This window comes from Bos grunniens, chromosome 20 (assembly GCF_055505025.1).
Source record: "Bos grunniens cultivar Pamir isolate PY7600 chromosome 20, Bosgru_T2T1.0, whole genome shotgun sequence".
NCBI lineage: Eukaryota > Metazoa > Chordata > Mammalia > Artiodactyla > Bovidae > Bos > Bos grunniens.
In genome coordinates this window covers 15,198,109-15,218,364 of record NC_141184.1, presented here as the reverse complement: position 1 = coordinate 15,218,364, position 20,256 = coordinate 15,198,109, and the positions used below count along the sequence as shown (strand labels likewise).

Genomic DNA, 20,256 nt, shown 5'->3' with positions numbered 1-20,256 from the left:
GGATCCAGCTGACTGAGCCTGCAGAGGGTGGACTGGCTGGACGGGGCATCTGCTCTGGCCTTGCAGTTCCCAGGGCCCGGCTCGGAAATCAGTAAAGAAAAGATGAACCCTTCTTGTTGTTCTGTCGCTCAGTCGTGTCTGACTCCACAATCCCATGGACAGCAACACGCCAGCCTTCCCTGTCTTTCACTATCTCCCGGAGTTTGCTCCAACTCATAAAATTCCTTATATGGTTTTAGGTTTCTCCATCCTAGGACCACAGATATGGACAGTTTACATCTTTAGTATCCTCACAGTCTCAGAGAATGGAAGCAGATGGGGCCCTCACAGCTTATTAGGAGGTCTGTTTGCTGGGAACATCTCCTAGCCTGAGATCTGACACTTTGACGTCAGTACTTGACGGGTCTCTGATAGCTAATGGCAGAGGTTCTTTTTCCCATTGGTATCACCAGGGGTGTGTTAAGGGATGTTGTCAGCTTTAAACATTTCTCTCTAAAGTTAATGTCAGTTTCTAAATCGACTCTTTATAGTAGAAAATAAACGTTTATTTCATGAAAGTAGAGGACATATCTAGAGTTTTCCTGAGTTCAGGTAAACATGTGAATGGATTATAAAATCCTTGAACAGAAGGTGTCGTTGATGATCAAATCCAGCCGTACTCAACCTGGAGCCCATGAACCCTCTGAATCCCTGAGATATTTCAAAGGAGGCTAAATATTATCCAAAACCAGTTAATATCCAGTCTGGTCCAGCAGAATGGCTCCCCAGTGACTTCTGGGGTTGCTATGCCCCTGATCTGTATATTATTATATTCATGCATTCTTTAGCATAATTCATTAAAAAACATTAATTTCATTTCCTCTTATGATTCCAAAGAGTCCCTTCATAACAGAGTTGATTCATTCTTGGCCTCTCGGGCTATATATTCAAAATAAATTTAATTTTTAAGTGAACCTAATCATTCTTAGCATCTGGGGTGTCTGGTGGTTACGCTTTGTACAGGGATTGTTCAGACCATGTCAGTACTAGATAGTTTTGTTAAAAGGTACATAAACTAGAAGGTATAGGCTTTTGTTTATGACAAGAGAAGCCAAGGCATATATCTATCTATAGAAGCAATTACCTTTTCTAGAGCCCAACATTTTATGAGCTGTCTTTTCCATTTCTTAAAAATGCACAGTAGCATGAGCTAGGGGGAAAAAAAATAATGTACATGATAAATTCAGTCCTGATCAACATAGAATTCTAAACACAGAATATCTTTCAAGACAATGATTAAAAGATCTCCCTCTCTCTTGCAGTGCACATTATTTGTTTAAAATAGTAATCATGTTGTTTAATTATAGATGATTTTCTTTGACCATCTGCCTCCATTGGTTTTATTTTGGCTGTGGTCAGTTCCCTGAAGACCTGTTATCTTTAAGACTCTCACCAAGGATGATGAACTCGCAAGAAGCTCAGGATGAAATATTTGGCACCACTTTACTGATCCACTTAGGGCTTTTCTGATAGCTCAGTTGGTAAAGAATCCACCTGCAATGTGGGAGATCCTGGTTCGACTCCTGGGTGAGGAAGATCCCCTGGAGAAGGGAAAGGCTACCCACTCCAGTATTCTGGCCTGAGAATTCCATGGACTGTATAGTCCATAGGGTCACAAAGAGTTGGACATGACTGAGCAACTTTCACTTTCACTTACTGATCTACTTAACTGGATGGAGACCACCCTGGGAATGTCCAGGCCCAGTTACATGCTGTGTCACAGTAGTCTTGTCCTTGTGGTTCTGGATGGTTCCACATGGCAAAAAGTGTTAAGGCAATCCAAGTGTGGGTTGGAAAAGAATTTGCTGACACAGAGCATTTCAGAAGAGGGTGAGTTTATTAAAAGCAAAAAGCAGAAATACTGAGGGTACTGCAAATGCAACATGCCAACCTCCTGACAGACCAGGGAGAGTAGACACTTTGGGAGGGTTAGTAGCCAATTTTTATAGCTTCAAGACAGGGACAAATCCTGCTGGAAGGTTGGCATTAGGTGATTGGTTAGGATGCCATAGGGTGACTTCCGGGGTAGGCATTTTTGCCTAATATGAGTCAGGAAGCATGCTTGTGATGATCAAGGGGGTTTTTGGCAACAGTCACAAAGGGGCTCAGTCAGCTTTGGAGATGACCTTGGTTCTGGGCTCTGCTTCTGTGGCCTTGGTACAAAGCCTCACACCTGTGGCCTTGGAGCAGGACTCAACAAAAAGTAAACGATTAAGGCTGATCAAAGATCTATTTCACCTTACTCGGGCTCTTTTCAAGTTTATTTCATGTAACTATATTATAGTGTTGGGGAGGAATAAATTTTCCTCAACCCTTCTAGGTACTTCTGGCCAGTCTGAGAATTAAATTGGCATGAGCTAGATTAACAGGACAAAATCAAACAGAAGTTTATTAGCATGTGTATACATGAGAGACACTCAGGAGAACTGAGTAACTACCATCTTTAGATAAAGACACAGAGAATGTCGAGGGTAGTGGTTTCGGACTTTTAAGGCTAGAAGGCAGTTGACATGGAGATAGAAGAGCAGATGTTTGGGGACTTCTCTGATGCTCCAGTGCTTAAGACACCACACTCCCAATGCAAGGGGCAAAAGCTCGATCCCTGGTCAGGGAACTAGATCTCACGTGCCACAGCTAAGACCTGGCACGACCAAATAAATCTTAACAGAAGCAAATGCTTGGTAAGTGCAGGTTGGCTGGGCCTGCAGAGCAGTGGGACACAGAGTGGACTCTGATCTCTAGGCCTGCCGAGTTTCTCCCACCATACTCAGATCATGTTCTTTGCCAATGTCTCTGATTCTCACTTGGTTCCTGGGACAGGCCCTCTATCTACATTATTTTAGGCATTTTAGGGAGAAGGTCAAAGTTTCTTCCTGAGTTTTTTGGGCCTTGGTTGTTTTCAGCTCAAAATAATACACAATTTGGGGTAGCAGATTTTGCTCCCCTGCAACAGAGTACAAGCAGAACGTGATCATAATACATTCTGTGTGTAAAAACATGAAGGCCTATAGCGTTTTACTGACTAGACAATCCAGTTAAACAGTGACCTAGAGGGAGAGGAGTAATGGGTATGGGTATATTGGGCAAAGAGTGTGTTTGGATTTTTCCCATTACTTCTTATGGAAAAACTGGAATAAACTTTTTGGCCAATAACATGGGGCCTGAGCAAGCTGGGGAGGTGTGAGCACACTTTCCTAGGAGATCTGACTCAGTGTCGGTAGTTTCCTAGAAATGGCTACAATATCGGGCAAGCAGGTGTTCTCCAATGTACTGGCTTGGCAGTTTATCCACCCGGAAATTGCTTGTGGCAGCCTTTAGATTCTCCTGAACGCCACAGAAGGAATTTGCATTCTAGAGGCAGCCGTGAGTGTCTGCAAAGATAAAAGGGGATGGGGGAGATGGCAGGTACCTCTCTCACTGGCATGAAGTTCAGCCTAGATCATTTCAGTCTCCTTTATTTGCATTGAACTACATTGCACAAGGGAATATGAATTTTTAGAGTAAGGTTTTCTAAGCAAATTATAATTGCGAATGGATATGAAATGTTGGGGGGAAATCTTTAAATAAAGTGTTTGCAGAAACCCCTTCACTTTTCAGGTATAAAATGAACAATAACATTTATCAAGGTGGTGAAAAATGCACTGAAGGTAACTCCTTTTTAGTTCATTACCAGCCAAATTCTCTCTCTTTTTTTTTTTTTAACTTTTTATTTTGTATTGGGGTCTAGCTGATCAGCCAGTTAAAATGTTGTGATAACTTCAAGTGAACAGCAAAAGGACTCAGCCATACATATACACATATCCATTCTTCTCCATGTGGTGTTGGAGAAGACTCTTGAGAGGGAAGCCTGGCGTGCTGCCATCCATGAGGTCGCAAAGAGTTGGACTGAGTGGCTGAACTGAACTGATTCTTCTCCAAACTCCCCTCCCATCCATGCTGGCGCATAACACTGAGAAGAGTTCCCTGTGCTACACAGTAGATCCTTGTCAGTTATCCATTTTAAATATAGCAGCGTGTACGTGTCCATCCCAAACTCCCTAATTATCCCTTCTGCCCCATCCTTCTCCCAACCCTGGCCCCTCACAACCATTAAGTTATCAGTCTGTGAGTCTCTTTCTGTTTTGTAAGTAAGTTCTTTTGTATTGTTTTTTTTTTTTTTTTCAGATTCCACATATAGAAGATTTCATATGCTATTTCTCCTGCTCTGTATCAGCCAGATTCTTACTGCTGCTCTGTGTATGAGAAAGTAGGGGAAATACATTCCTGTAACAACTCTCTAAAAGCAGACAGGCTGTGTTAATTGCTTTTTAGAATTTTTGTTTTCCTAAAAAAGCTATCACTAGGAGAAATAAGTTCTGAAGTTTGTCTTCACTCCACAGCATCAACCACTGCACCCCACCCCCCAACAAAACATGGCTCCTCGGTAACCTGTGCCAGGCCCACCTCTCCTCCCCGCCCACCATATACTCCTTTCTAGTTTGTGCCAAACACACCCCCACCTTCCGCCATGCTGCTGTTGGATATGGCCTTGTACTCATTCACCATTAAAACATGCAATATCCACACAGTAGCTCATTGTTAAAAATCTGCTTTTGAGGGAGGGCTATGGTTTTTCCTGTTGTCATGTATGGATGTGAGAGTTGGACTGTGAAGAAGGCTGAGCACTGAAGAATTGATGCTTTTGAACTGTGGTGTTGGAGAAGACTCTTGAAAGTCCCTTGGACTGCAAGGAGATCCAACCAGTCCATCCTAAAGGAGTTCAGTCCTGGGTGTTAATTGGAAGGACTGATGGTGAAGCTGAAACTCCAGTACTTTGGCCACCTCATGCAAAGAGTTGACTCATTGGAAAAGACCCCGATGCTGGGAGGGATTGTGGGCAGGAGGAAAAGGGGATGACAGAGGATGAGATGGCTGGATGGCATCACTGACTCGATGGACATGAGTCTGGATGAACTCTGGGAGTTGGTGATGGACAGGGAGGCCTGGCGTGCTGCAATTCATGGGGTCGCAAAGAGTTGGACACGACTGAGCTACTGAACTGAACTGAACTGATGGCCTGTTTAGCAAGCAATAAGACATCATAATGCAACTCTCATTTTCTCTATGACTGGTAACAGTGATCTTCTTGGTAGGGGCACATTCTTGTGAAGTGAAGTGAAGTGAAGTTGCTCAGTCGTGTCCGACTTTGCGACCCCATGGACTGTAGCCTACCAGGCTCTTCCGTCCATGGGATTTTCCAGGCAAGAGTACTGGAGTGGGTTGCCATTTCCTTCTCCACACATTCTTGTAGGAAACATCAACATTGTTTACTGGCTTTTAAAAGAGAAGAAACAGGAAATTCACTCTTTAAAGATCTAAGGTGAGACAGGGTCCCGTGATTTAACAGTGTAACATTTGTATATGTGTGTGTGGGGGTTGGGGTGGGGGGCTGTGCTGAGTCTTCTTTGTTTTGTTTAAATTTATTTATTTTTCAATGAAACAAAGATGAGTACTTTTAATGATGAAAGGTGCAATTCACAGAGAAGATAGACACCATAAACCATTGGACACCTAACAACAGAGAAACAAAGATACATACAGCAAAAATCAGAAGAAATATAAGGGACAAGAAATATGCGTATAATCATAGTGAGACATATTCTTCATTACAGTGCTTGGGCTTCTTCTGTGGTGGTGCTTGAGCTTAATTGCCCCATGGCCGGTGGGATCTTAGTTTGCTGACCAGGAACCGAACCCGTGTCCCCTGCATTGGTAGGTGAATTCTTAACCACTGGCCCACCAGGAAAGTCCCAGCATTTTTAATAAATACCTCAGTGATGGATAGTCACTGACTTCCCATTTGCCATATTCCAAGGTACCCCTTTAAACACAAAGGCTGCCAACAAATTCTCGAAACAAAATTGATGTTAATTGACCTTTATAAAAAAAAAAAAATGCCCCTTGGAGGAACTTGATCATCATTCAGCCTGTTTGGGTTGTATATACCTGTTCCAGTCCAGTGCTATGGCTAAGGTTTCTCAAAAAACAAAATGAGGAACTATATACAGTTAATGAAAAATTTTGCACCATAAGAAATACATTCTTCAGTATTGTCACAGAAGCTTAGGTTTCATGCAACTAGGCCAAAGGATTTTGTTTGTTTATTTGTTTGTTTTAAGAAAAAGCAGGGAGGGGACATTTTCTTTTGAGTCCATTTTGAGTAAATCCTGGATGGTACTTCATTGGAAATGTAGATCCCATACGGAATGCAGAGAAAGGCTTATATCTGAATTAGCAAACGTGCTTCCCAAGAACAATTTCTATTTTCTTTGGAGAATATTTCCTGGTTCTCAGGTATTGTCTGTCCTTCAGGGATAAAGTAGAAACCTTTTCTTTCCTCAGGGGTAGTTATTAAAGCAGATTTCAGTGTTTACAAATGAAAGGGTGTTGACTCTCCTGAAGGTCTCAAGTAGGAGCTTGTTAGGAGCTTGTAATGGAATTTAAACTGTTCATGCCCTCGGCTTAGGAAAGTCTACTTGTTGAAAAATTAACAAAATGAGAACACTGGAAAGTAACTACTATGGGCATCTGTTCATAGAAGCTAGAATCATAAGAAGTAGTGTGATGGGCATCTAAAAAGAAATTATAGAAACGAACTTACAAAACAGTAACAGATCTACTGACTGAGAAGAAACTTAAGGTGGGGGGTGGGGAGTGGGAAGAAGCAGAAGAGGGATAGTTTGGGAGTTTGGGATGGACACATACACATTGCTGTATTTAAAATGGATAACCAACAAGGACTTACTGTATAGCACAAGGAACTCTGTTCAATGTTGTGTGGCAGCCTGGACTGAGGTGGGAAGTTTGGGGGAGAATGGATACATGAGGCTGAATCCCTTCACTGTTCACCTGAAACTATCACAGCATTGTAAATCATCTGTACCCCAATACAAAGAGGGTTTTTTTTTTTTTTTCAAAAGTAATGTGATGGGCAACCAAATGCCAGGATTCCAGAAGGTCTTGGTGAATTGATCACTGATGATCTCTGCTCTCTGGGGAAGTGGCAAGGCAGAGATTGAGGTGGAAGGAAGGGCAGTTTCACAAAGTGACTGATCTCTAATTCCTTTATGACGTGGTATAAAAAGAGAGAAAGACCTCCAAATAAAACACCAAGTTGCCCAGAGGGAGGTGAGGCCTGGCTTCTTAGGGCAGGAAGAGATGACACTCAGGTGGGCCTCTGAGTGGTCCCTGGCCGGGGAGAAAGATGTCCACGTGGCTGGTTGATCTGAGAGAGTGAGGGCTTCACATGGAGTGCTATGTAATTTCTTAATCTCGTGTTTGCTTATTTAATCCTCCAGTTGACATATCTCATTTGCTTTGTCATGGTTCTAATTCTGTGACTGTTTGTGCAGGGAAACAAATCCCTGTTTTTTATTTTGTTTCTCTGCTTACACACCCTCACGCGCAAACACACCCTCACGCAGGGAAACACGTCGTGGATCTGGAGGATTAAAAACAGTCATAACGCATCGCACTAAGAAATGCCCAGATCTGTAACTGGAGACTGACTGACCTTTCTAAGAGAAATTCGGCAGGAGTTAACATCAACAGATGTTCACTACCAGCAGAGAACATGAGACCATTAGTCACCAACTGAGAAGGACAGGGCGATGGAGGGCTCGGGGCCAAAGTTTATTTATAGGTGCGATGGGTGAAGCAGCTATTTGTCCTGTTGCTAGGTGACAGCTTAGGTTATAACAAATTCCCTCCTTCAAAAGTTTGTCAATATATGGGATGTCGACGTGTTAACTTTCTATAAAATATGGTTCAGCTTCAACTTCCAATCCGTATGGATTAAAAATAAAACCAGAAAGTGTAAAATAATGTATTTTCCCTGGAGGTAGTTTGACAGTTCTTCTAAAGATCTTTGGAAACGGTTATTGCCATATGAGGGCTTAGGGATATGGAAAATCTAAAAAGTGAGTAGAAGGGTGTGCGCGCACGCGTATGTGTGTGTACTTGTGCATGTGTTTGAGAGAAAACAGCAATAGCTAAAAATATTCTTTAATGGGTTGACATTGCCCAACAGCAACAAACATATCCTTCTGTCTCGATAGCAAGATGAATATTCATGGAGTTTCACATTCTGGATGACTTCCGGGCCCCAGTCCTGTCTCCATGGGTCTCACTGGTGCTCTTGAGTCACTTGAAAGTAACAGAAGGTGGGCCTGGATCCAGGGATCTCCATGGCATTAAGACCCAGGTTTTACCAGAAGGAATTCCACCCAAAACGCCAATTCCCAGTTCAGGAAACGTTTGGAATAAATGAGCCCTATTTCCTTATTACCTAATTTCAGTGACACATTAATGCTCCATTTCCAAGAAGAAAAGATTGAAACATTCCATGTAAGTGAAAGTTAGTTTGCAAATTATTTAGACTTTTTGCCTATGGTATATTCTTACACATATAAAGGAATACACGCTAAATATTGTGATAGGTAACATATAGAAGCATTCAGATAAATGAATAAAAATCATACATGGTGTCATTAGACTTGGCATGGGATATGGAATCACTTGAGGGTCCTGGAATATAATTAGCTGAAGCAGTGGAGAGAGGAAATAGGAATCTAAACTCCTGGATCCCGAGCTTCACCTGGGAACCTAGATGAAGCTGAACCTTCTTCAGCGTTTCTACTTCTGTAGCTCAGAATTCCGGGAGTCTGTAATCCATCCATGTTACTGCTCTAGCGTTCTTTCCCACTCATCTTTGAAATGCTGCCAAGTTCCATTCCAGGAAGTTCTTCCTGTGTTTCACTTCTCATGATCAGCATTTTCAGTTCCATTTATGAAGGTCTCCTATTCTGTGTGTATTTGTACTCTGACCTCAGCAGTTAATGTATCTAAGCCTCAGTGTCCTCATCCGTAGGACAGAATAATAAATGGCATCTCACACATAGGCTGGATGTAAGGATTGAATGTGATCGTAAGTTTTCAACATCATAGCATGGTGCTTGGCTCCTTGTAAGAATTAGTTGTTACTCTGATTTCGCATTGTCTGGAACCCCCTTTACTTGAACTTTTCATCATCTTCTTTGGTGTGAGTTTTTTGTTCTGTTTCCATCCTTCCATTCTATTAAAACTTTATTTAAACATCATCTAAATAGACGTCATCTACATTTATTAAAACGTCATCTAAATAGAACTTCTAAAAAGCACTAATTTGAAAAGATACATGCACCCCAGAGTTCACAGCAGCATTATTTACAATTGCCAAGATATGGAAGTGGCCTAAGTGTCCGTCAGCATATGAATGGATTAAAAAGATGTGGTGTATACATATGATGGGATATTACTCAGCCATGAAAAGAATAAGACTTTGCCATTTGCAAAAACGTGAGTGGACTTAGAGGGTATTATGCTAAGTGAAATAAATCAGACAGAGAAAGATAGATACTGCAAGTTCTCACTTATATGTGGAATCTAAAAAATATAAAAAAGTAGTGACTATGACAAAAAACAGAACAAACTAGTGATTACCACTGGGGAGGAGGTGACAGGGCAAAATAGGAGTAGAGGGGAGTAAGAGGCACAAACTATTAGATACAGCATAAGCTACAAGGATATATTGCACAACAGAGAGAATATAGCCAGTATTTCATAATAACTATAAAGGATAACCTTAAAAATTTATGAACCACTATGTTATATACCTGTAACATATAATATTGTATATCAGTATTACAAGTTGATTGTACACTAACCATACTTAAGTACAAATAAAACAAGGTGAAAAAACTAACAAATGAAACCATTTGAGTACTAAAAACTAAAAAAACAAACAAACAAAAAACCAGACAGTAAAAGTTGAAAATCGCTCAGTTGTGTTCTACTCTTTGTGGCCCCATGGACTATAGCCCACCAGGCTCCCCTGTCCATGGAGCTCTCCAGGCAAGAATACTGGAGTGGGTTGCCATGCCCTTCTCCAGGGGATCTTCCCAACCTAGGGATTGAACCCGGGTCTCCTGCATTGCAGGCAGATTCTTTACCATTTAAGCCCCCAGGGAAGCAAAAAAGAAACTGAACTGTCATACTAAACTCTGTGGAATCTTATTCCCTAACTCTTTTTAATAGTTGTTTCTACCTTATAATTTAAAATATATTCTACAGTTCTCCATTGCACCCCTCCTCCCTGAAAAATGTAGCACTTGTTTTACACTGTAAATGCCAGAAATCAGACTGAAGCCAGCTAGAGCCAAAAAAGGGGGAATGGGCTCTACAAAGAGGGCATCTATGTTTGGGTTTGTTTTGGACTCAACAGAAACCAGATGACCTCACACTGAGCATCAAAGTCATTCATAGCCTGTACCCCCACTTACCCCTACTCCTCACACTCTTTGTCCCACTTTCTGTCTCTCCATCTGCTCCACGATTCCTGTCTCTTGTTGGTGATTATCTCCTCAAATCTAAAGCTCAAGAAATATGTGCAAGAGTTATTCCAGTATGCAGTAGATGCAGACACATACTGTCTGCACTTATATAATTCCACTTATATGAGGGACCTTGTTGTTGTTCAGTCAATAAATTGTATCCAGCTCTTTGCGACCCCATGAACTGCAGCACACCAGGCTTCCCTGTCTTTCACCCTCTCCCGGAGCTTGCTGAAACTCATGTCCATTGAGTTGATGATGCCATCCAACCATCTCATCCTTGGTCACCCCCTTCTCCTCCTGCCCTCAATCTTTCCCAGCATCATGGCCTTTTCCAGTGAGTCAGCTCTTTATATCAGGCAGCCAAATAGTCAAATTCATAGTCAGAAAGTACATTGGTAGTTGCCAGGGTCCAGCTGAGGAGTGGGGAGGGGGACGGGGAGTTGGTGTTTAACAAGGACAGAGTTTCAGTTTAGGAAGGAGAGAAATTCAGCAGATGGATGAAAGTGAGAGTTGCTCAAGAGTGTCAATGCACTTGGTGCCACGTCACTGTACAGTTAAATATGGTTAAAATAGTATGTTATGTTACTTTGACCACAATTTAAAAAAAAACATTAAAAAGGAAATATGTGCAAGGATTTAAACTTTGGTATATTAAAACCTGTTCTTTTGCTTTGAAAAATTACTTTCAGTTTTAAAAATATCTTCTGAGTTTTAGGTTCACTGAGCTCAGTCGCTCAGTCATGTCCAGCTCTTTGTGACCCTGTAGACTGTAGCCTGCCAGGCTTCTCTGTCCGTGGGATTTTTCAGGCAAGAGTACTGCAGTGGGTTGCCACTTCCTTCTCCAAGGTTCACTAGTATATACTAAAAAGATTTATTATCCTATAAAATATACAATAATGAAATGATTGTAACATATTCAAAAGGCTCTCCTCATATATCCAATCCCCAGCTTGGTTTTTGAGTGTCTCCGCCACCCACCCTCCCCCAACCCCCAGCAATTAGCCCTCAATTAAGTGAAATGTCGTTTTATAAAACTGAGTTTCATACATAACGCGAGCAGGAGAGAACTCATTTTTGGGGTCACACCTAACCCTTTTACTCTCTGGTTGAGATGCAGTCAGATCACTCACTCACTTGAGATCCCTGAGGTGGGACTGGTGACAGACAGACAGCCACACTCAATGCGGGTTGATTGAAATGAACCGAAAGGGAAATGATACTGAAATGCATTGTTTGTTCTCTGCCAGGATTAATTTATTTCAGCATTATTTTTGGTTGTACTCAAAGACACTTGGGAGTGAAAGAGATAAAACAGGCTGCCGGCATGTGTTCTTTCCTCCGGAATTACCATCTATTTTTAAAGAGCACTGGGGCATCACACTTCTTAGTCTTACAGAACCCCCTAACGGGGAGAATTGTGTGCTGCACCCGGAAAGCCAAGTCCATTCCATTCCTGGTTCGTGTACGGAGCCCTTAAATGTGCAAAGCCTAGTTTGCTTTTTAATATAAAATTCAGACAGTGTTTTTGTTAAGTAGATTTTTAAAGAAAAAAGATACACAGTCAAGTAAAAGGTACTTTGCCATATACGTGAAACTAACACAATATTGTAAATTAACTGTAGTTCAATGAAAAAAGATGAAGAAAATTCTTTACCACTGAACTATAGTGCCACCATTATCATTTGTTCGTTTGATATTTTGTTGAATAAATACTGTGCAAGGAAGTCCCTATGCATATATTAAAAGAGTACATCATATATGATAGCATCAAAACCCATCAGATTTCTAGGAACAAATGTCATGAAGGGCGCATAACCTCTACACTAAAAGCAGTAAACAAAAGATAAAAGAAAAACAAGATTATAGTTATGTGTTCATACACATCGGTGTGTGCATGTATATTTAATAGCTTTACAATAGATCTTGAAATATGGTAGCGTGTGTCTGAACCTTGGTGCATCTTTTTCAAGATTTCCTTCACTGTTCTAATACATTTGAATCAGTTCTAATGAGGTGGATGAAACTGGAGCCTATTACATAGAGTGGAGTAAGCCAGAAAGAAAAACACCAATACAGTATACTAACGCATATATATATATAATTTAGAAAGATATTAACGATAACCCTATATGCGAGACAGCAAAAGAGACACATGTATAGAACAGTCTTTTGGACTCACAGTGAGATGGTAGTCATCTACAAGCCAAGTAGAGGGTCCTTGCCAAGAACTGTGTCTGCCAGCACCTTGATCTTGGACTTCCCAGTCTAAAGAAGTGTGTTGCTTAAAAAATAAAAAATTAAAAAAAAAATTCTCATGTAAATTTTGGGATTAGGCAGCCAATTGGCATAAAATCTAATGAGATTTTGAATTTGTAGGTCAAATTGGAGAGAATTGACATATTTACAATATGCCAATATATCTACTCCATGAACATATTCCTCTATTTACTAAGGTTTTCTTAAGTTTTTCTTACTAATATTTTGTAGCTTTTAGTGTAGTGATTTATGCATCTTTTGTAATATTTATTCCTAAGAATTTAGTGGCCTTTGATGAGACTGTAAATTATATACTTAAAAAATTTTTGTTTTTTAAGTTTCTATGTTATAAATAAATGAAAACTCAACTGAATAAAAAAAGGTATGAAAGAAAAAGTTAGAAAATCATTTAGATCCCAGTTTGACCATGTGGGTTATTTGGTCCATAACAAAACTCACCACTTTGTATTCCTTTGTATGACAGAGTTTGGAGGAGGAAATGGCAGCTCACTCCAGTATTCTTGCCTTGGAAGTTACATGGACAGAGGAGCCTGGCGGGCTACATCCATGGGGTTACAAAGAGTCAGACTAAACGACTTAGCGACTAACAACAACAGCATGACACAGTTAAATTACTTTAAATCAGTTGGATCCTTTGAGCCCCTGCTTTAAAGCGGTGTTAGGACCACAGTGGCATTTCAGTCTGAACTCATTGTTCTCCGCTACTGAGGTCGGACCTCTGAGCACTCTACTCCGTTGTGTGAATTCTGAGCATGTCTAGTCCCGTCAGTGGGATCCAGTGTCCTCCAGCCCTGTGAGCACAGGACTCCCTTCCCTCATTCCCTCACATCCTTTCTGATGCTTTTTGTTCCTCACTCGTACTGTGGTCACCCTCAGCTGGAGAGTCCAGGGGACCCTGGAGGTGGCCTGTGTTCCCTGTTCAAGCTCTTACCCCTTCCCCCGCACACTCTGTCCTGCCAACTCCAGCCTCTGTTTACTCTCACGGCTGCCTCCTCAATTCAGCTAGTTGCCAGGACCCACCTTGGGAGGGGGTGGCACCTCCCTGCTCTGGAAGTTAGGTCCCTGCTATACCATCTTGCCTGAAGCAGAGTTTCCCTCTTGTCTCTTATTTTTGAAACAAGAATCCTATGTGGTTTTCTCACTGGGTGTTTCTTATTTTGATCTTAGGATAAGAAACACCTGACTCAAGATGAACTTATTTGCAAAGGAAAAATAGAGACACAGATGTAGAGAACCAATACTTATGGACACCAAGGAGGGGAGGGGCGTGCAGGATGAATTGGGAAATTGGGACTGACTTATACCCACTATTGATAGTATCTAGAACCTACTTATAGTGCAGGAAACTCTACTCACTGCTCTGTGGTGACCTAAGTGGGAAGGAAATCTAAAACATAGAGGATATATGTATACGTATACCAGGCAATCCTAAAAGAAATCAACTCTGAGTACTCATTGAAAGGACTGACGCTGAAGCTGAAGCTCCAATACTTTGGCCACCTGATGTGATGACCGTCTGACTCATTGGAAAAGACCCTGATGCTGGGAAAGATTGAGGGCAGGAGGAGAAGAGGTTGACAGAAAATGAGATTGTTAGATAGCATCACTGACTCAATGGACATGGATTTGAGCAAACTCTGGAAGATGGTGAAGGACAGGGAAGCCTGGTATGCTGCAGTTCATGGGGTCAAAAAGAATCGGACAGGACTCAGCGAGTGAACAACAGCAAATAGCTGACTTGCTTTGGTGTGGTAGAAAATAACACGGTATGGTAAGGCAACTATACTCCAATAAAAATTAATTTTAAAGGAAAGAAACACCTGCCTGAGAATCACCTGGGACGCTATTTTCAAAGGGCAGATATCTGAGGTCACAGCAGGCCTGCTCTACCAGAGTTTCTGGAGTAAGGCCATGACCGCTGTTTAAACAGTACTCTGGAGTTCACACACACTTTCCACGTAGAACTACCTAAAGAGATTACTTTGGCCACATGTAATGTCTATGCCTGAGTGTGTTCTCATAATTGCCTGATGGCTCAGCTGGTAATATAGGAGTATTACCTGCAATATAGGAGACCTGGATTCGATCCCTGGGTTGGGAAGATCCCCTGGAGAAGGGAAAGGTTACTCACTCCAGTATTCTGGCCTGGAGAATTCCGTGGACTGTATAGTCCGTAGGGTCTCAAAGAGTCAGACATGACTGAGAGACTTTCATTTTCACTTAATTTTCATTTTCTCAGTTCCATGGACAGAGGAGCCTGGCAAGCCGCAGTCCATGGGGTTAAAAAGAGTTGTACATGACTGAGCGCATGGTGAGAGCATATACCCACACACACAGAGATGGAGGCAGAAGGAAGGGATTTTGGCTTCAACTTCTCCTGGGAATCCAGAGCTCCCTTCTGGAACAAAGTGAGGCTGCTTGTCTCAGGAGCTATTTCCCTTAGATCTTCTCAGGCTGGTGGAATCATGTTGGTTCTTCAGTAAGCAGCTGCTTGTCTTGAGCATGTTCTTTGTCAAAAATCTAACCCTTTAGTTTCTCTTAAAAAGGAGACTGTAATTGGCTATATGACTCTGGGAACTCAAACCGGGGCTCCGTGACAATCTAGAGGGGCGGGATGGGGATGGGAGAGTGGCTAAAGAGGGAGGGGACATACGTAAGCGTGTGGCTGATCCGTGTTGATGTATGGCAGAAACCAACACAATACTGTAATTATCCTTCAATTAAAAATAAATCAATTTTTAAAAAAAGGAGAATGTAACTAAATGGATGTTTTGGAAAGCTCTGCACAGCTGCAGACTCCTGGGCAGAGCCCAGGTGACAGATGGGAAGGCTGGGAGGTATGGCTTCTCCAGGAACCATGTGACCTGGATTCTTGGAGAGTCTGGGAAGCTGGGACTGATGGTCATGACGGAGGGACTCTCACGTGGTCCTTGTCTCCTGGCAGGAGTGTGCCGAAGATTCACTCCTTCGAGAGAGAGAAAATTAGTGGGGAAAGGAAGCAAGTGAAGGTAGGGAGGAAAGAAGGAAAGAAAAAAAGGTAGATCAACAAAGAAAGTGCATGTTCTCTCTGAAACTTCGAAGGAAAAATCCTTAGCCCTGGAATATTAATGCTGAAGCCATTGGTATCTTTTTTTTTTTTTTTCCTCTTGAGCGAACATCAGTCATAGAACACTTAACACTCTTTGGTGAAGAACTTGGTGAGTCAGACAGAGAAGCAGAAGTATCATATGGCATCCCTTATATGTGGAATCTAAAAAGAAATGATACAAATGAACTTACAAAACAAAAGCAGACTCACAAACTTATGATTGCTGGGGGGAAGGATGGAGGTAAAGGGTAGTTAGGTTGTTTGGAATGGATATGTACATGCTGCTATATTGAAAATGGATCACCAACAAGGACCTACTGTAGAGCACAGGGAACTCTGCTCAGTGTTATGTGGCAGCCTGGATGGGAGAGGAGTTTGGGGAAAATGGATACATGTATATGTATGGCTGAGTTGCTGATTAACAACTATCAGAACATTGTTAATCAGCGATTCCCCAATACAAAATAAAGAGTTAAAATTTTTTTAATGATTAAAAAAAAAAAGAACTTGGCCAAGATTCACAGCATTTTTCAGCCTCCTTTTCTCTTGCTTGGGTCTTTCGTTGCCTGTTGTTCAGCGCCAGGGATGGTGGGAAGAGAGCCACATGCCATGTAAAAGATCTGTCTCCCTAGCATCGTCCAGTATTCACAGGAGATCCTTTCTCTGGTTATGCGTTTTCCAGACAAGGCTCTCTAGGAAAACCTAGAGTTTCTTTATGGAGCAACTCAGAGCCTGTGTGCACCCACACATGTGTGTATGTATGTGCAGCTGTAACCTGTATTGTCAACCATCCATCAAGCATGAATCTTATGTTCTGATGAATATTTGGATTCTGAACAGGAAGTACTCTTTTCTTTCTGTAAAGAGTTGGTCCTAATGATGCCCTGTTGGTCTTGGTCACACCTCATTTGCCCTGACTCTGAAGGAGTGAGGTTGATCAGCTTATGTTCCTTCTTGTTCTAAATTATAATTCATGGCCTCTTCCAAGATGTCATTGAACGGATTCTTCCCTTGAAGAGGGCACATGTTTTAAAGGGAAGAGAACTATAGGAAATCAGGCTCTGCCCTGAACTAGCTGAGAAAATAGGGATCTCCCTTTCCCCATTTATAAAAGAAGGGAATTTGAAAAGTTGCCATCAAGTGTCCCATCTCATTCTAAATTATATAACTGTATTATTCAAATATATTATGTAACTGAATTACCTAAATAGAACTGTGGTGATGTCAGTTACTGGTAGACTATATATAATGGAAGACAAGAGAAATGTATAGCCCACTGGTCCTCAGAATTAGCCGCTGGACAATTTAAAGGTATCATGAAACTCCCAGAAAGTAACTCTGCTGGGTGCATGTTTTATTTAGAGTGTACATGTAGAGTGACATCTCTTCTTGGCCCTTGAATTCCCATTTTCTTCTTAAATCATATTTCCATTAAATTTTATTCAGGATAATCTATACATTTATTTTTATCTCAGACATTTATACTCTTTCCCAAACCTGTTTGGTTAGATGATATTTTCATGATTTACACAAAGAATTTCTCATTTCTGTTTGTGATTTGTACAGTAATGCAGGTATCATTAGAATAGTTTAAGGCATTTGAAAAGATGCTTTGATAAGCCTCAAGTATTTTAGTTCCCCACATAGACACTGAATCCTGGCCATGGCAGTGAAAGCACTGAGTCCTAACCACTAGCCCATGAGCGAACTCCCTAAGGGGACTTTGTTAAAAATAAAGATAAGTAACTAGTGGAATTTGTTGTCCCAAAGTACTGTCACAGGAGGTAACATTTGTATTTTGACTATAAGATGTGAAGTGGGATATACTCGTGTAAGAATGTTACTGATTTAATTAAAAGAAAGAATATACACTTAAGCATCAAAAATCACTGCAAATGGTGACTGCAGCCACAGAATTAAAAGACGCTTGCTCCTTGGAAGAAAACTTATGACCAACATAGACAGCGTATTAAAAAGCAGACACATTACTTTGCCAACAAAGGTCCATATACTCAAAGCTATGCTTTTTCCAGTAGTCATGTATGGATATGAGATTTGGACCATAAAGAAGGCTGAACACCGAAGAATTGATGCTTTTGAACTGTGGTGTTGTCAAAGACTCTTGAGAGTCCCTTGGACTGCAAGGAGATCAAACCAGTCAATCCTAAAGGAAATCAATACTGAATATTCATTAGAAGGACTGATGGTGAAGGTGAAGCTCCAATCCTTTGGCTACCTGATGTGAAGAGCCGACTCACTAGAAAAGACCTTGCTGGGAAAGATTGAAGGTGGGAGGAGAAGGGGACGACAGAGGATGAGATGGTTGGATGACATCACTGACTCTACCGACATGAGTTTGAGCAAGCTCCAGGAAATGGTGAAGGACAAGGAAGCCTGGCCATGCTGCAGTCCCTGGGGTCGCAAAGCGTTGGACACAACTGAGTGACTGAAAAGCAACAACAATCAAGGAGTTTTAAATCAAGGGTGTGAATGTGTACATGTATACAGCTTTAAGAACAGTAATATTGTACATCATTCTTGTGTATCCAGCACTTGAATTAAGATATATAACATAAGGATATTCAAGAATTGCCATCTTAAGTCTTATTCCTTACATACTCTCATCTGAGGTAACTGCTCTCCTGAATTTTGTTTTTTTCTGTTTTTAATGTTTCCTTGCTTAAAGAACTGTTAGCTTAATGTGATTTTGAGCTTTATAAAAATGTAATTATGCTGTGTGTATTCTTCTGTGAATTTTTTCCCTCAATATTACGATCCCAAGGTTCATGTACAAACTTGGAACTTGTATTCCTTTATTTCCATTCCGTCTTTCATTTCTGAACACAGCTCACTTTATTTGTTCATTATCCTAATGGAAGTATATCTTAAATTTGCTTCAAAATACAAAACGTTCACTCATTCCATTGTAATCATTAAAATAATAATAATCAAATTAGTTCCATTATGTTTTTCATAGATTTTTGTTAGAATTGTATTTGCCAGTCAATTTAACCAAATGCTCATATACTACTTACTAGGCCTAGAGAGTAGAAATTAAAATCTTTATTAGGTTAGCCAAAATTTTTGTTGGGGTTTTTCCATAAGATGTTACCCCAAATGAACTTTCTGGCCAACCCAGTATGTCATGCACTGAGCCAGCCGCAGAGGAGCCTACCCTTGGCAATTTGTTAACAGGCCTATATTGTTGTAGAAAAGAAACCATAGGTTAGTAGCCAGTTCAGTTTTTACTCCCCTGTACAAAGTCATTTCCCATTAAGTTAATACACTGGCAAGGTTTTGTTACAGATAGTGACCTCCTAGCCATGCACTTACTGTTTCTTTTAATAGGTCTGGAATCATTCATAGGATATGCAGACCTAGTGCTAGACTTGGTCACCAGTGTCAACAGGCTTGCTCAGTGAGTCACGAGTGGGTAGCGTTTATGAATACATAAACTGATAGCTAAACGTCCCCAAAAGTACATTTCTTAAAATAGTTGGGACATCATTTGGCAAATGTCTACCTCATGGAGTAGCATCAGCCTGAACGCTGGAGGCTCAGTGACTGTCTGGCAGAGCTTTGGTTGAGGCTGACAGAGCAAAGAGGAAGGACAAGACTTTTTTTTTTTTTTTGCTTTTTTAATGCTGTTGAACTCACTTAAATTAGCTTAAAATTTATACTAAAAAGGGAAATTGTATTGATTGTAGTTGTCATGGTGTTGATTTGAAAATTTATTAAAAAGAAACAATTTCTGAGTAGTTCAGCATCTAAGGGCCAAAGTGGCTTTGATTTGTCATAGGGCTGAGTTGAAGGCAGGAGAAGAAGGGGACGACAGAGGATGAAGTGGTTGGATGGCATCACGGACTCGATGGGATGGACATGAGTTTGAGCAATCTCCGGGAGGTGGTGATGCACAGGGAATCCTGGAGGGCTGCAGTCCATGGGGTCGCAGAGAGTCAGACTCAACGGAACAACTGAACTGAAAGTGAAAGTGTGTGGAAGTGTTAGTCATTCAGTCGCGTCCGACTCTTTGCCACCCATGGAATGTAGCCCTCCAGGCTCCTCTGTCATGGGATTCTCCCGGCAAGAATACTGGAGTGGGTTGCCATTCCCTTCTCCAGGGGATCTTCCCCACCTAGGGATCGAACCTGGGTCTCCTGCCCTGCAGGCAGGCTCTTCACCGTCTGAGCCACCAGGGCTACTGGAGTCCAATCTAGAGATCAGTCTCACTCTGGCACCCTTGCAGTCACAGCTCAGAGGACACCTCACTAACAGTGTGTCCTCTACTGGACACATTTGTTTAAAATTATCTATGAGATGATTGAATTGGGGGGCCCTTGGTAGATCTTGTTTGGTATATTTATGTGATAAGATAGGATTTTAAGAGTGGCATTTGAACTTGATGGCTTTGTAACTGTAAGAAATGCCCAGTGTCTCTAT

General features: G+C 41.3%; 1 protein-coding gene across 2 annotated transcripts in view; it reads left to right on the top strand.

Annotated features, from left to right (window-relative positions):
- The window catches only part of RETREG1 (reticulophagy regulator 1), a 158,202-nt gene that overhangs the window by 124,198 nt on the left and 13,748 nt on the right, over positions 1-20,256 (top strand). The gene's annotated exons all lie outside the window — the stretch shown is intronic.